The 16656-nt window shown below is 37.6% G+C and overlaps 1 protein-coding gene across 1 annotated transcript in view; it reads left to right on the top strand.

The window, feature by feature from the left end:
* LOC134546245 (hemicentin-1) overlaps positions 1-16656 on the top strand; it is a 505078-nt gene that overhangs the window by 122809 nt on the left and 365613 nt on the right. The gene's annotated exons all lie outside the window — the stretch shown is intronic.

Genomic DNA, 16656 nt, shown 5'->3' on the forward strand with positions numbered 1-16656 from the left:
CCATGCATCCGTAACAAAAATAAAAATAAATTAATTTCCCTTCCGCGCACACGACTTGTCTCCCATGCACACGTATATGCGCCATTGTGAATCATTAGTTTCGAAAACATATTGGTCAAGTCTTGTGCGCACGACCCAATGTGACTGTTACTGTTTCTTTTTTTTTTTTTTTAATTGTGCACCCAGCTTTAAGGCCTTAGGAACGTAACTAGACTAGTTTCAACTCGGGTACAAGAACTCATTTTGCGCCCCTGCCCCTTTTTTCCCAAAATAACCAAACCAGAACCTCCAACAACACCTCATATCGCCACCACATATTAATTAAACTATATATACCACATTTTTTTTTATTTGACGTATGCAGTAAATTAACATATTTTTTTATAGTTAGTTTACTTTTAATACATCGAAAGTTGAATAGTACGCCAAAAATACCAGTTTTTATATATTTTTTTTCCGCTATACATGTATCTGTACGTATATTTAAATATAAATAATTCCGTTCATCTGCCCTCTAACACTTTTTTTTTTGTGTTCTAACACTACGCTATTCAAGTAAATATTTATAGTAAAAATTACTCGGACATTTAAGTGCGCCTCCCCCCCCCCTTTCCCTGGTCCGCCATAAATGCGGCGCCCGGGGCACAAGCCCCATCTACCCCCCTCAAGTTACGTCTTTGTTTCCACTCGATCATGCGTATTAATATCGCAGTCATGTGAAAACAGCTTGCGCAATTCTGGGAGTAATTATTTGGCAATCCGGTAAAGTTTAAAAAAATAATAAAAATATGAACTGCTGCTGACGTAGTAGGCATTACAATAAATGGAAAACAACTTTGACCATTTTGTTAGTGAGTTTTTGATGGGAAGTGTTTATTTCTGCACTAGAACTATTCAAACTCGCCGGAAAAAATTTTAAAGTGAGTAATGAACATGCCTAACTATAACTGCAAACATTTAATTAATTAAATACGTTATTATTTCTATTTGATTAAAAAAACTTTAAGTCAATTTTTTGGTAAGGGACGTGTTATTCATGCAACTGCATCCAATGAATATTAATTTCATTTTAACTCAGTGTGATCGTGTGAAACGGCCTTTTAATATGTCATTGTTTATTATAGGATTTTCTATAACGTTATTTAAATAACAAAAGACATCATCAGTTTGAACTAATGAACTTTATTTCATTTTATACTTTCTGTGATTACAAATGTGTTCGAACATGTAAAATAACATAACGAAGTTGCTTTTGACGAGATATAGTTTCTTTTAACAATTTTCTTTTGTGAAACTATTTTTATGCTTTGAAATTTTTCATTTAAACATTTGTAACTAGAATTGGTTACTTTATATTTCTATAGCCTTCATATTTATTAGAATACCTTCAAATTGTCTACAACCTTGGCCATCCCATTGTCAAACTTTGGTGAACACGATTTCTTGAATTCACTTTCAATGGACACTGAATTACATCATATAAATTACGCTTATCTATTTCATTTGTTAAGCATATTTTAACATTTATAATAAGTTCTAAATGAGAGTCTTTTATATAGTAAATGTTTTAATCAACAAGTAGATTTTTCTCGAGTTGACGCATCCCAATAGCAAAAGCATAGATTACGTACAAACGTTTCACTATTAGCAACGACTTTAGAATAATTATTTTTAATATTTTTGTTTGTGAATTTTTTATTTACTCTTGCTTCAAATTTGATTTTAACAAAACTGGTTCGTTCTTTTGCACTGAATGAAGATTCATAATTTAAGTTTATAAAACTATGTGTGTTTTACGTACTTTAATTATTTAAATTAAACTAAGATAATTAAATCCTTTTATTTTTAGGTAATTTATTATTTTAACTACAATTATTTACTATATTAAATTGCTTAGTAATGATTAAAATGAATTTATTTTCTAAAACGAAAATTCGTTATAATTATTATATTATTCTCATATCCCTATGCGTGCAATTTCATTCAATTAATTTTTTGTGTGTGTGTGTGTACATCATGAGTTCCTTCATTACATCAAGTAAAAGATTTCTTTTTGAAATTAAATGGTTGCTACCTTTTTTTTAAAAAAAAAAAACACATTTTTTTGAAGTGCTTGCATTAGATTTGTTCGTATTTGCTTTTTCAATGTTTTTTAATTAATTAGTTTCTATGAATTAGTAACATTCAGTTTTTCTATCATTACGTTAATTGGCTTTTGTGCAGTTAAATTAAAAATTTCTCCGTTTGGATTGCATTAGTTTTTTGTAGAATACGTTACATTTTTTGTTCTTATTTCCGTTTTACGCTTGAGACTTTTATTACATACCTACATGATAAACAAACACGCTTTCTATATAAAAACAATGAGGAGAAAGTACTTGAACGCTGCGTGGTTTACTTTTAAATTTGTACTGAGAGCATACAACAATTATTACTATTTCTGTTTTCATTTTTGAAGAAACGTTAATGCAGTGTTTGTGAAACACGCTACCAAGCTATGTGTAAAATAAACTTGAGAAATAGACTCGTATCGAATGTAGTACCCTGTAAATTATATTTTCTGAAATTTTAAATTTACATGTTTACCAACATGCTACTGCACCATTCTATTCATAAATACATAAATAGGCAACAGAAGTGAAAGCATTATATTTATAATATCAACCAAGTGCATCTCTGGAAATATAGGCCAGGCTATGAAATAGATCGAGAATATATGAATAGTTGTAAAAATATTATCAGTTGCTTGTAAACCCGTTTTGAAAATTGTTTTTTATAGTTTAGTATTTGTCTCACATTACATGATATTTCATTTCCTGTTCACTAATTTTATTTAAGGGCTTTTAGCATGACAGCTAATTGAATTTTGCGGTACATCACACATTTCTGTCATTAAATATTTGTTTAGTGTTTTATAATGGCTGTAGATTAAGTCACATGTGTTAATAATTGTCATAGTTTTGAAATTTCACAGCTTACAAGTATTGCTTGGTTAGTATCAGGCGAAAAATTTGTGATAGAAAAATAAACTAAAGAAAGCTATTGTGATAGATTCACAGAAACAGCTGTTACTAATCTTCCACTTACCGGAAAAAACCTTGAGTTTGACTCTAGGCACGTGGAAAGTGGTTAGATTTTCGTGAGTGATTTCCATGGAGGTGGTCTCTTTCTCTTGTCACATGAAACTTTTATTCGGCTTTCTCATAAGGGACAAGCCTATCCTTCAAATGTGTCACATGAATTCGACTTCTTCTAGCCTCGGGTCATCCATGTAAACCCTAACTTAGGCATGCATCGCAAGCTTATTAAATTAATAATGTACAAAGTGGTCAAATACTACTTTCTGCACTTTATTGTAGATCTTTTTATGTGTCAACTATTTAAAAAAATAATTCTTAGTAATTGTTTAATAAGTGTTGAAACATTTTACGACAAAATAAGAAAACAATTTCAAATAATGCGTTTTTGTTTCTTATTTTACTCCAGTGTAGTAAATATTAACATGAATGGGTACATACTTATGCGTTTGTATTTTTACAGTTATGATATAATACTGTATGTAGGCCATACAGAGAAAATGACGCTGATATACCAATGCAAATAACACATGCACACTGGCCAAGAGGAAATTTAAAAAAACGCTATCAATTGCCTGTCTTTAAATATAAATCTTTATTTTAAATACTTAGAATAATGTAATTACGAAAACCTTTTCAAGCCTACAAATTTAAATAAGCTCTCAGAGAAGTTCACAACTTGTGTTTAATCATCGCTTATAGGTAATGAAGCGAGTATTCACAGCATTTCATTCTTTTCGAGTTTTTTACTCAGTGTATTTTATATTCCTGTGAATAATGACAAGCGTGTTTTAACGATCACTTAGGTATAATGCCTTTTTACTCTCCTTATTTCTTGTTGAAAAATTAATCCCATTATTACGTACATATCCGGCAAGAATTAATTTGAAAAAAAATTTATTTGCTTTGTTCGGAATATGAGAAAAGGGGATTTTCCACCACGCTTAGCAGTGTGCGTGGATCGCGCCGAGTTCGTTTGCAGATTTACGTAGGTGCGATTCCGAGCAGCCAAGAACAGCCGTTCTTTGTTCGGCGCGCGGCGTGCGCGCACAAAGAACAGGTCGGAAGCAGTGTGGGGCACGCCCCCCCAAATTGCGGTCGTGGGCTTTGTGTTTGCGGAAAGTTCCTTGCCCCGGGGTGGGGCCACGGCGCCACAAAGCAGGGGTTCATAAGCGATTACGACGGCTCAAGTGTGGGGTTCAGGCATTTCCCAATGCACGGTCTCGGTCCGCGATCATGTTCAGCAAGGCGATAAAGCAGGCACATAATACACCAACCGCGCGCGAATATTCACACGAATGTGCAGCGAATGCACGAAAGAATGCTGCCGATGTAAAAGGAGACGGTAGTTTTAAAAGTACAAAACGTGTAAGATGTGCATTGTCGAAGCTGCACGGAGCATTTCAGTCATTCACTAAATTCACGTCAATACCTTTCATTATAAAATATTGACACAGATCACTTATAGTCTAATGGGGAAAAAATCTATAAAAATCTTCTACATTGCAGCACCTGCCAATTAGGCTAGAGTCTTAATATTTAGTATTTTTAATGTATATAATATTCGCGCTAGTACTTCAACAGGACTTTATACTAGTCAATATTTTAAGTTATTGCTTTAAATTAGGCTCGACTTTTCGTGTACTAATTTTTACCTAGAAAATTGAACAAGAATCTAATAAAACAGAAGTATATTTACATGTGTATCAAACACACTTTTTTATCTGTTCGAATTAGTTTACAGATATATGCGTGATGAAAAATTTTACTTTCGATAGGTGACTTTCAGACACAAATCAAAATATATGGTGAAGAAAAATATAGCAAAATTTACAACATTTTCAAAATTGCTCACTCAACTGTTACACTCCATTGAGACTTACCTAAAAAAAATTTAATGAGCTACAACAAATAAGTCATAGCCTGTAACTGCACATAATTCAATGAAACGCTGTTTATATATCCATGTTGATAGCAAATAAAGAAAATTTGTTTCACTTTTTTGCGTCATATTAAAAGTGTCATATTAGAAATATATTGGCTACTTAAATAAGTTTCTCTTTTGCTTATTAACATTAAAGAAAGATTTGTTGCAAACAAAACAGTCCTATGTTTGAGGCAGTTTGAGGTTTCCACATGAAAGCACATCCATTGAAGTTACTAGACCAGTGACAATGTAAAATTAAATTACTCACAGACTTTAACGTATCTTCAAAAATAATGATCAGTTAACACTTGGTCTCACACGCCAATTTTTTTATGGCTTTTCCTTTGTTTGAAGGCCATACCTTAAGAATTATCACCAGTGCTCTTTGGTATTTATTTGTTTAGAAGCCAGATAAATACTCAGCTTCATTTTAAATCCGTAAAATTTCAAGAAAGTAATTACAATTGAAAATCATGCCTGATATTTTACCATTAAAAAATACCTAGTGAATATATAATTACAAAATGTGTGGCAAAACAATAAATGCAAGAGAGTTATTGTGATTAATATACAGGAATTTCAATTCAGTTCAAGTAGTAAAGGGAAAAAAAAATGAAGTAGCAAACATGGCGTGGGTGAGCCAACTGGAACTAAGAGGGGGTCGGAAGCCAGACCACGTGGCCACCCCTTGTTGGAAGGGCGTAGGGTGACCTGGTGGGGAGGGGGGAGGAGAGTAGTAGGTCCCACAGTACGGTACGCTCTCGTCCGTTCGAGTGCGCCTGAAGATCGGCTTACCTTGGGCGGCGGCCAAGCAGAAAACCTGACGACCGTGGGTTGGCCTCGCCACAAGAGGCTTTCGGTGCCCTCGTCGCCGGGCCGGATCTAAACAGTCCATTGCTGTGCACAGCCCATGGATGTACACTCTCCACTGTAGTTCATTTACCATGGAGGTGCAGAGTCCATGGCTGTGCAAGGCCCATGGATGTTCATAGTCTGTTGACGCGCATAGCCCAAAGATGTACACAGTACGATTTTGGTCATATATTACATCGATGTGCAGCGTCCATGCAGTATATCCCATGGATGTTCACAGTCCATTGTAATGGTATCATAGACTATGGATGGATGTACACCTTCCATTGTTGTACACAGACAATATATATTCGCAGTCCATTGCTGTGCATAGCCAATAGTTGTGCACTATTGCTTTGCATTAGTCTTTTGGTGGTCATGCACAGTCCATTGCTGTACATAGCTCATGGATGTGCACTGTATCTTGCTGTGCACAGTCCGTTGCTGTGCAGTCCCTACCTATTCATCACGCATTGATGCGTATCGGCCATTGCTGAGCATTGTTTAATGTTACAAAATGCTGGGTTTTGTGCATACTTTCCCCCTCTTGGACGTACATAGCCCATATTTATGCCGAAGTCATTGAAATGAAATATTCTTTTATGTACAATATGCTGACGTCGCCCTAACTGCTCCTCCCAGTCGCTTAGACGGTTGTTGCACATTGCCACCTCTTTGCCCCGATGGCACCACCAGTTCGCGTGTGGGGATTGAGGGGAGTGTGGGCAGAGATGTTCTTGCGAGCCGGATTGTCGTTTAGCGCCAGTATCGCGCGGACCGCCAAAGACGACAGATCGCGAGTCGCGCAGCTGCCGCGGGAGCAGCATAATGAGTGTGGCTGGAGGCAGCAGAGTCGTGAAACGCGCTGGAGGCGCGTGCTCGCGGACGGACGCCTTGGCCGACGCGGGTCGCAACCACGGCGAGGAAACTTCTGAGATTCGTCATCTCGTTCCACGACGGGAACCTGCGTTACTCTCCGGGACAGTGACACACCTGCGCTAGGCTTGATCCCCCAGGCCACGAGGCTCGAACCCCCTCTACAACCCATCTGAGCAGCCGGGACTTGAACCACCATGGACGGGATCAGCCCCAACGACGTCAATGCGTTGCTATGAATCGATCAGGGTGGTCTTGTATCTCCAATTTCTCTTATAAACTAAGAACTATACACAGCCTGTTGCTGTGGATTACCCCCGTAGCACGGATCCCCACGGATTGTTGGCTAAGATCCACACTATCAGCGAAATACTTTGTTAATTTTTCCTTATCTCCACGTACTCAGATTACTCCAATACTACCTCGATATATTTCACTATATATTACCTTTTTTATATGTACAAAGGTTTCAGTTTCCTTTTTTCCACTTACTTTATTGGCTGATACATTTAAAGTATGACCGAAATCTCTATCACTGCGCGTATTATGCGGAATATTCATTATTCTTCGGAATGCATCTATGCATTATTATTTATACATATATATTTATCGTTCATTTTTATCTTAGTTAAGTGGTTTTTTAGAGTTATCTTAACAACAGCTAGTGGTATGTTTGGAAACAAAGAAAAATTTAGTTTCTGTTTTAAGAGCGTGTATAAAACATTCTCATGTTAACTCAGCTAATTTGAAATGTGCTGAAATTGGAAAAAGAATTTTCTGTGGTTTAATGAAGATAAATTTTATGCATTAAACAATTGCCAGGTGCACAGATATGCTAGGATGGATAACTCTGTATTTAATGCGTAAATATCAGAATTAAGATATGATGTTACTGGAATGTAAATATTATAACATAAAAATACCAAGGAATTACTTCACTCGTTTCTCTTAATATTACGTTGGCTGGCATGTGAATAAAGATCATTCTGAGTTTTCCATGTGCTAAACATAAATCAGGAGCTTAATGAGCTTAATGAGTATTCAAAAACCTACCTATGTTTAGTAGGTAGGCTTCATGTGAGTGATTGTACAACTTGTAATCGTACATAAGGACGTTTTTTTTATGAAGTTCCAATAACAACTGATTACTGGAAATTAAAAAAGCTGTAAGTTCAAAAATGAAAATTATAAAAAAAATCATATTTTGACACTTGTAGAATAAATATTTATTTTAAAAAATAATTTTTAAATTTCAATTTGCAGTTAATGTAGCTGGAAAATAAAGTATGGTTAAAAAATAATAAAAGAAGAAATATAAAAATAACAAAAATAGATTATAACATCAGAATATTTGAAAATATGGAAGTCCGCGTGTCGTTTTCTTGAATAAGGATTTATGTGACATAGTCAAATTAATGTCTGAATCTAATTAAGCGTTTCATACTCTGATGATGTTTGAATAAAAGGTGCGCTGTTCATCTTAATTCAAGTACAGAAGCATTTGCTATAGATCTTTCTTCTTTTCTTCAGAGATATGACTAAGTGGTTAGAGCTGCGGCAACGTCATAGATTTTATTTTGTCAACAGTTACTCCCTTCTTCGGGACGTTAAACTATTGCCACGATTCCAAACTCTCCAGTGTGGTTTTTGTTTTTATTAGTCCAGGGTTGTCAACGGACGCCTGAATCCATTGCACTGTAAATATATTAAGTTTGTTAGTATTAATGCAGTTTTCCGCTGCCTTTTTAAAGTAATAGAAATCTACGCTTTTCATAAGTGTGACTTGATACGGGTTTGCAGGCCTGAAACGACTAATCACCTCAACCATATCTCTTTGCACCATACATTTGCTGACTTTTTTACGCTTTTCAATCGACCCAAAATCACGGTTGCAGCTCAAGAATGAGTGACCGGACACGAGGAACTTGTGAATAATGTTCTTAAAATATCCCTTTGTCTCTATATATATCCAAAGAGAAACACCATCATTTTGTTTTTGTTTTTTTCCACGGCAATTATGGCTAAACATAATCAGATTATTTTTTGCGAATTTCCGAAGTCATTGTTTTCAGGACACACTGGGCGATTTCATTTCCTCCACGGCCGACCCCCCCCCCCCCCCCCGGCCTAACCCCGTTCCAAGGTGCATGAAACCCGCATCATTATCCCCAACATGAATTTAAGTTTGACAGCTGTCTTGAATAAAACATTTGGGAATGTATCAGAAAATTAAGAAAAAAAATTTGCTGCAAGTCCATTGAACACGTTGTAACATTGCTTATAGGTAAAACCGACATCTGGTGATCTTCTTTCGTACATTATAGTGCCTTCTCACTTTTTCGATGATACAGCTCCAGCTTCGTTTTCAGAACCGTGTTCGACGGATCCGCTTTTAGTCTTGCACTATGCAGGTCACAGGCAGGGTAAGTGTCTTATCGTGATGCACGGAAACAAAGATTTGGGAAATGCTTAATAAATACCTTTGTATACTATTTGTATTAAACATAAGGGTTGGGATGCAGTTCCTTATACGCCAGAAATAACCTGTGGTAATTCAAATCAGAGCTCAGGTATTCCTTAGAAGTCTTATTACGAGAGTAGTGTCTGATATCCTTAGGAATCAGGTTTATGTGATCAAGAATATATATATATTACATTCTTCGGAATATTTTCCATAGTCCTAAACAGTTTTATTACCTTTATATTCGTTAGCAACAATTTCACCCTTCTTTTTCTTGTCATTCAGAACCTGTAACCTCTTTCCACTTAGTGCGAACACATGCGGAAAGGTTATCTTGGCAGACACGAACTACATTTCCTTCAGCAGTAAGTAATGTGTTTGCAAACGAACATTGTCTTCTGCTTGATCAGGATGTTGGTACCTTCTATTCCGACGACGAGCGATTTCAGTTCTGTGAAATAATCCTACAAGGTACTTTGTTTGGAAAGTTTAGTCTTTTAATATGTAATATTCAGTAAATAATTTCATCCGTTGGTTGTAGTCCATATTCTCACACTGGTAATGACACTTGCAATCAATCTGAAAGTGACTGAGACAAAATTAAAAATGTAACTAATCTATATGCAATTAATTTATATATGCAGAAAAAATATGTTGATTTCATTGAGCGCATAGATTCTAACATCAGTAACGAAGTACCGATTAAACTCTGATAACAACAAACCGATACAGCTATAGAAACAAACTTACCGATTGCGATGGAGGCTGCTTGGTTGCTATTTTCTTTTTTTTTTTGCCGTAATATGTTCTTGTCCATTTTTTCTCATTTTCTTGCTCATTTTCACCACACTATCTTTCCCACGTTTATGCTTAAAATGCATGATAATAAAACAGTATAGACCCAATATGATGTCCAACAGTGTAAATAAACAAAACTGAAGGCATGACTTCTGATAAGATTATAACAGGAATGACACCTAGACTTTTTTTTTTTTTTTTTTTTTTTTTTTTTTTTTTTTTTTTTTTTTTTTTTTTTTAGAAAATACTGCCAGGATATACATCAAGCACAACCTGGTGGTTGCTACAACTATTATTTCATGTTATTTGCCTTGGAACGTACATACGTTTTGCTGAAAATATATTTTGCAAAACAGGCACTTAAAGCCTTTTTTTATTTTAAGTCTTCAACTTATTTTAATTATTTTGCGGGTGAATGATCAATATTTGAGCATAGGTTTTAGTGAAAAATTTGCGTGGCGGTGAATGTGTGACGATTGTCATCACAGAGCTTCATCATCAATACAGCTTCATTAGCAGAATTCGGTGACCCGTGTCATAGTCTGCGCATCGGAACCCGTCCCACACGTCGACATGCAAGCAGTATTTACTGCAATTTTCTTTTTTTGCCATTCGCCGACGTTCACGTTTGATGGTGCTCCAACGGTACGTGCTCCGTTCATTAACCGCACGTCAACATAAACAAACTGGGGTATCAAATTTGAAAGGATAAGTCTCCGTTACGCTTGTTTACATCAGCAATTTGAATTAATTATTCTATTGTTATGCCGTACCGATCCAACGCTTCGTTTACCTGTGGCATTTTTTTTTATATTTCCTAACATTTTGCTGAAAAAAAAAAACCTAATAAGTCGTATTGAAACATCTTCCTGACACAAATTTTCTGGTGTGTCAAAGCAGGTTAACTAAAAAAATAATCATAAATCCACGTTATCTAATTAGAACGAACACGACATTTTTTTTCTTTTGAAAGACACACCTAAACGGAATGTAAAATTGAATACTAGCTGCTAGCTGCAGTATCCGGCGTTGCGCGGGCTGAAAATAGTGTGAAGGGGACTTTTCTTTGAAATCAGATGAATACAGTTATTGTCTTTTCTTAGTTTGAATGTCAAGTGTGCAAAATAATTTATATCACTGGCAGAACCCGGTAGACGTTGTTCTGTCAGTGTATAGTTATTTACCTCTATATAATAAAAGTTTGTGGTCTGTATGTACTCTAGACTCTATCAATCACTATAGAAAAAAGTTTAAAAATGAAAGATTACAGATTGAAAAGATTCCATTATCTAGTTAATGCTCGGCATGCGTTGCAATGCCTAATTCAATTTGGTTTTGTAATTTTTTTGAAGTAGGTACAAATATTGTACAAATAATATCTTTATCTTTAAATATACATCTATATCTCTCTCAATCTCTATCTACATCTAAATATCTCTCTATATATATTTATCTCTCTATCTCTACATATATATCTATATCTTTCACTATCTCTATCCTCTATACCGATGTCTATACCTCTCTATCTATGCTTCTATAGCGTATAGCTCTGAATATCTATATATATATATATATTTCATTCTCTCTGTCTGTCTCTCTCTATCTCACTCTACATCTATCACTCTGACTCTCTCTGTCTCTATTTTATATCTAATTCAATTCAATTGTGTCATGCCTGCGCATTCATACAATGAAAGCAAACGAACTTTCGCTATATAATATGTAATAAACACATTATATCACACACAAACAGAAATAACGCTGGTTTTTTTTATTCAATTCAATTCTGTGAATTATCGCTGTTTCTATTAAATTCATTTCCATTATGTAATGTGTGTGCACTCATACATTGGAAACACACGAAGTGCCGCTAAACTATATGAAATACACACAATTGTTGAAAAGTTTCGTGCGCTACCTATTGTAAAATAGTTTTACTAACTCAGAAACCTTCGCGGGCATGCACATAACCACTCACCAAAATTTCATCGCAATCGAATTATTGGTACAGGAACTAAAATTCAAGACGGGGCGGATGCCTCAAACGAGAGCGCGTTTAAAATTGAAGGAAACACCATCTGTTGACAAAGTTCAGTAGATTAGCGCCTTTATTTTGCTAACCACCGAGAGCTTCAATAAGCGGACGGGTTCGCACAAAGGAGAAGAATATGATTTGCGAGACCTTACTTTATGACCGTGTGGCAGACATAGAGAAATGATACACACTCATTGTTTGTACGTCTATGACCTATGATTTTTTTCTGTTATAAAAATCAATTTTTCCATTTTTCACTCCATTAGGCATGTAATTTCATATTAATATGTGTTATATGTGTTAATCTAGGTTATAAACTAGCTGTGTGCCAAATTTCATTCAAATCCGTTCAGCCGTTGTTTGCGTGATTGAGTAACAAACATCCAAACATACAAACTTTAGTATTTGCAATATTAGTAGGATGTAAAAAAAAATAAAGTTAATTGTTTTTAAGAAGAAACAGGTTTTTTTATGCCTGGATGTCAGTTTTTTTAGTCTGTGGATAGAACTACGAGAAACGAAATTTCCTCCGCTCGTAATTTTTTTTTCGCTTCGCAAAAATAATTAAAATGCAAATGTTTTTGTTATGACCTTCCCTCGTCAGCATTCAAATTCCTCTCTTTCAATATTTGCCTACACGACAAGCTCTGCCCTACGCCCACTCGTCCGCGTGGCTGTTTCAACTGAATGCCGAATCGCTGAAACGTTTTTATTATCTTCTTTTTTTTGTTCGCGCGTGCCCTTGGGGCGAAATTTACGCGCACGCTTGTGTTATTTTCACCCCTACTGTTTGAGCGGGCGGCGTGACCGGACAGAAAAGAAAAAAAAAATTGGCGGGCCGTGTTCGTAAGCATCACGACGAGGCTTCGGTCGCGCTCGTTTCCCGGGGGGAGCTGAATTGTTGCCCTTTGGAGTTTACGTTAGGTTAGGTTAGGTTATGTTAGGTTAGGTTAGGTTAGGTTAGGTCACTTTACAAACTAACCACTCTCAGAAACATCCTGATGGGCTGCCCTTCCAAGGGGCAAGTATTCAGTCGCCCCGTTTCCCGTGCCGGTGACATCAGAGACGGCTTCCCCTCGCCGCGAGGACAGCACGGACTTTCCCGGGCTGCTGGACTTTCCCGGGCTGCTGGACTTTCCCGGGCTGCTGGACTTTCCCGGGCTGCTGGACTTTTCCCGGGCTGCTGGTCTTTCCCGGGATTCTGGACTTTCCCGGGCTGCTGGACTTTCCCGGGCTGCTGGACTTTCCCGGGCTGCTGGACTTTCCCGGGCTGCTGGACTTTTCTGGGGCTGCTGGACTTTCCCGGGCTGCTGGACTTTCCCGGGCTGCTGGACTTTTTCCGGGCTCTCGGGGATAGGAGCGCGACGCGTGAAAGGACAGCGGCTTGTGGCTGTTGGCGCGCAGTTGTCGCGAGAAGCCTCAGCGTCATGACGTTCATCCGCACCAGTCGACCAGAGATGTTCATTTGTTCCCCCCCCCCCCCCACCAACCCCTCTCGTGAACCAATTCAGGCCCCCAGCGAGCTAACTGCGAGCACACACTCGCGGTACGAGACACGGTAAGCAATGCAGGTCGAGCCACGTCCGCACTGCCTGCTTGAGTTACCGCCGAGGAAACTTCTTCAGGGACGGAACAAAGAAAGATGAATACACAAACATGGTAAACAAGCCGTCAGCTTATTTTAAACCTGTTTTCTGTGTTTTTGTGTATTCATCTTTCTCTGTCCGTTCTTCGGGTTTTCCCTGTGACATACGATCAAGGGTGGGGATAAAAAGCTACCTGATTACGAACATCGTTAAACTCCGATGATTGACAATGTTGTGACGGAGTATCCTGGTTGCGACTCTGCCAGGGAGTATCGATAAGTAACGCACATGTCAGCTTCTAAGTAAGAAAATAATCAATAAAAATTAAATTATTTAAAAAAAAAGTGGGGAACTGGATGGCGCTAATGAAAGGGCCCGATGTAAAATCATGTGATTACAAATACCGATAGTGTTCGTCAGTCACCGGTAAGATGGCGTTAGTGATTAAATCGTCAACAATATAAATGAACTTTTGAAATAATAGTGTGCACCGTAACGGCAACTAGCTTTGAACATTATTTCTTCCTTCGGATTGTCATTATTATAGTGTGCTGTAGTGACCCAGTTGCTATTTATTTTTTTAATAAATATCAAATTGTTATCGCAGTAATATTGTCACGTGCACCTAGCCGGTGCCACCGCCATTTCTGTCACGATCCACCTTCAGAGGGGGGGGGGCGAGAATCGTAGCTCTTTACATAGAAACAACTCGCTTGGCATCAACTAGTCTTAACTTCATAAAATACTTTACTGTACCTAGGATCATAGGTTCGTCATCCCGTACAGGATGTCTGGTGAGAGCTGAACTAAGGAGATTTTGCAAAATAACATAATACTTAATTAAAATTATTTTATTCTTAAAGTCAAATACTCAACATCATTTTAAAGAACATTTAAATAGCGGGATTACAATTTAAAACAATAATCTCTTTACTTCCTTAACGATTGAACGACCTTACAAGAGAGAGAATGAGAGAACTTCACTAAACACTTCCCTAGTCCTTCCGAATACCTCAAATCATAATTAATACTTAAAATTAAAACAAAGATAAGTCCATACTCACATTTTCCGAAAAGCCTTTCTTGATCGATTACTTAAAACTAACGTAGGGGCCTCTCCTGCCCTTAAAATCCGAACGAACATTACATTTTAAAAAATTATAACTAAACGACTAGTGACAAGGGCCATTGCCTCCGCCCGAAAGCTTGAAGATGACTACATTATGACCTAACTTAAATTAAACGACTCGTGGCCTCTGGCGTCGGCCATAGCTTCCGCCCGAAAGCTTGAATTCCTACATCACGAACGAACTAACAACTCGTGACCACAGGTGAGACGCATAGCCTCCGCCTGAGTGAGCCTGAATTCCTACATCACGAACGAACTAACAACTCGTGACCACAGGTGAGACGCATAGCCTCCGCCTGAGTGAGCCCCGAGTCACCACTCACTTGCGCTTAAATTCGCGCGCCCTGCCGCGCCTACCATAACAAAAGCTCGTTATTGAAGTCAAATTTACTAAACAACTAACTAGAACATCTGGGAAGGCTACCCCCCTCTACCCCGATGTGCAGGCCACACCGCGCGGCTTGTTACGACAGCGCGCCCCAGTAACTGCGGCCCGTGGCTGCGCCAGCGCGCGGCCAAACAAACAAACAAAATTCTGCAAGCCCGCAGCGCGCCGCGCCGGCCCCGTGCCCCAATTACATGGTCACGCCACTTGCGCTGACGAGTGAACAGAGCAGCCAGCCCAGAGTCCCGTCAGTAAAGTCCCTAAATTTGATTTCAACAACCCTGCAAAATTTCAACCCGCGACATAACCCTCCCCTCACAGAGCTCGAGCCCCATCGAGCTACCTCAAAATTACAAATTGTCTTTTTCCATTAAACCATAACTATAAATTCCTCATTTCACAAAAATAATAATTTTCTTAGTTCCTTGCTGTCTGAACATACATCTAGATTCTGCATAAGATTTATTTTAAAACAACAAGTATTCATAAAATTAAATGTAAAACTTTTATCTGGTTTGTTCTCACAGGAACCTTCAGAGGCTCGAGTTCTCAATTCTAAAAAAATTGTTCTGTTAGTGAAGCTCTCTTTACAAATTAAATTACTGTTCTTAGTTTCTCAGTATTCGTTAAACAATGTGCAAATTCTTGATAATTATTATTATTTTTTTTTTTTTCGGTTTCCGTTTATTACCATACTTCTTTCGTTCTTCAAAAAAAATTAAGTGTCCTTACAGTGTTTCAATTAATTAAACTCTTATCTCGTGAAGGTTGGTGCAACTCCTCGAAGTCAGTGTTGTCGAGAAGAGTAGCTCCCTGGGCTGGCCATCAGCAAACACCACTCAACTCCAACAGCTACTGGACTGGCTTCCAGGGCAGCTCACAACTTCTCCCCACATCTGCTTCGGAGTTGTGCCATCCTCATCACGAACAGATTACAATTCTGAAACATCATCAACAGGCATTACCATCACGCCTGACAAATACAAAACTAACTACTAAACTGCAATCGATGGGCAAGGATGCAAACACACAAAAAAATAAAATTAATTAATTCAACTGCTAACATAAAGTATCCCACCCTTAGCATAATCTAATCAGGCAAATAATTTGATAGGAAAAACTTAAGGAAGGGAAACATGACCTCCAATGATTTTCCATAACTCTTGAGTCTTGATCTTCTCTATACAGCAAATAGTCCCCACGAAGTAACTGGGTTGAAGGTCAGTTCACATGACCCACCCATAACCTCTTCTACTCTTCTTTTCTTCTGGGGGCAACCACAATGCCCACCAATCTCTCTCCATGGTGCCGAACCAGCTATCCCATGAGAGTAAACAACGTAGTCAATAGAAGCGCAGAGGGGAAACACCAATCTCTGGCTTGTCGAGTCATAAAACTGCTTTATCTTCTTCTTCTTCTTCTTCTGAGTAAAACATCTGATTAATCTTGCTACTATTCTTCCCAACAATAAAAAAAAAAGTTCATCAGGTATCTTCATGAAAAAACATTCTAACTAATACTAAGTCTTCT

This window comes from Bacillus rossius, chromosome 1 (genome assembly GCF_032445375.1).
Source record: "Bacillus rossius redtenbacheri isolate Brsri chromosome 1, Brsri_v3, whole genome shotgun sequence".
Lineage (NCBI taxonomy): Eukaryota > Metazoa > Arthropoda > Insecta > Phasmatodea > Bacillidae > Bacillus > Bacillus rossius.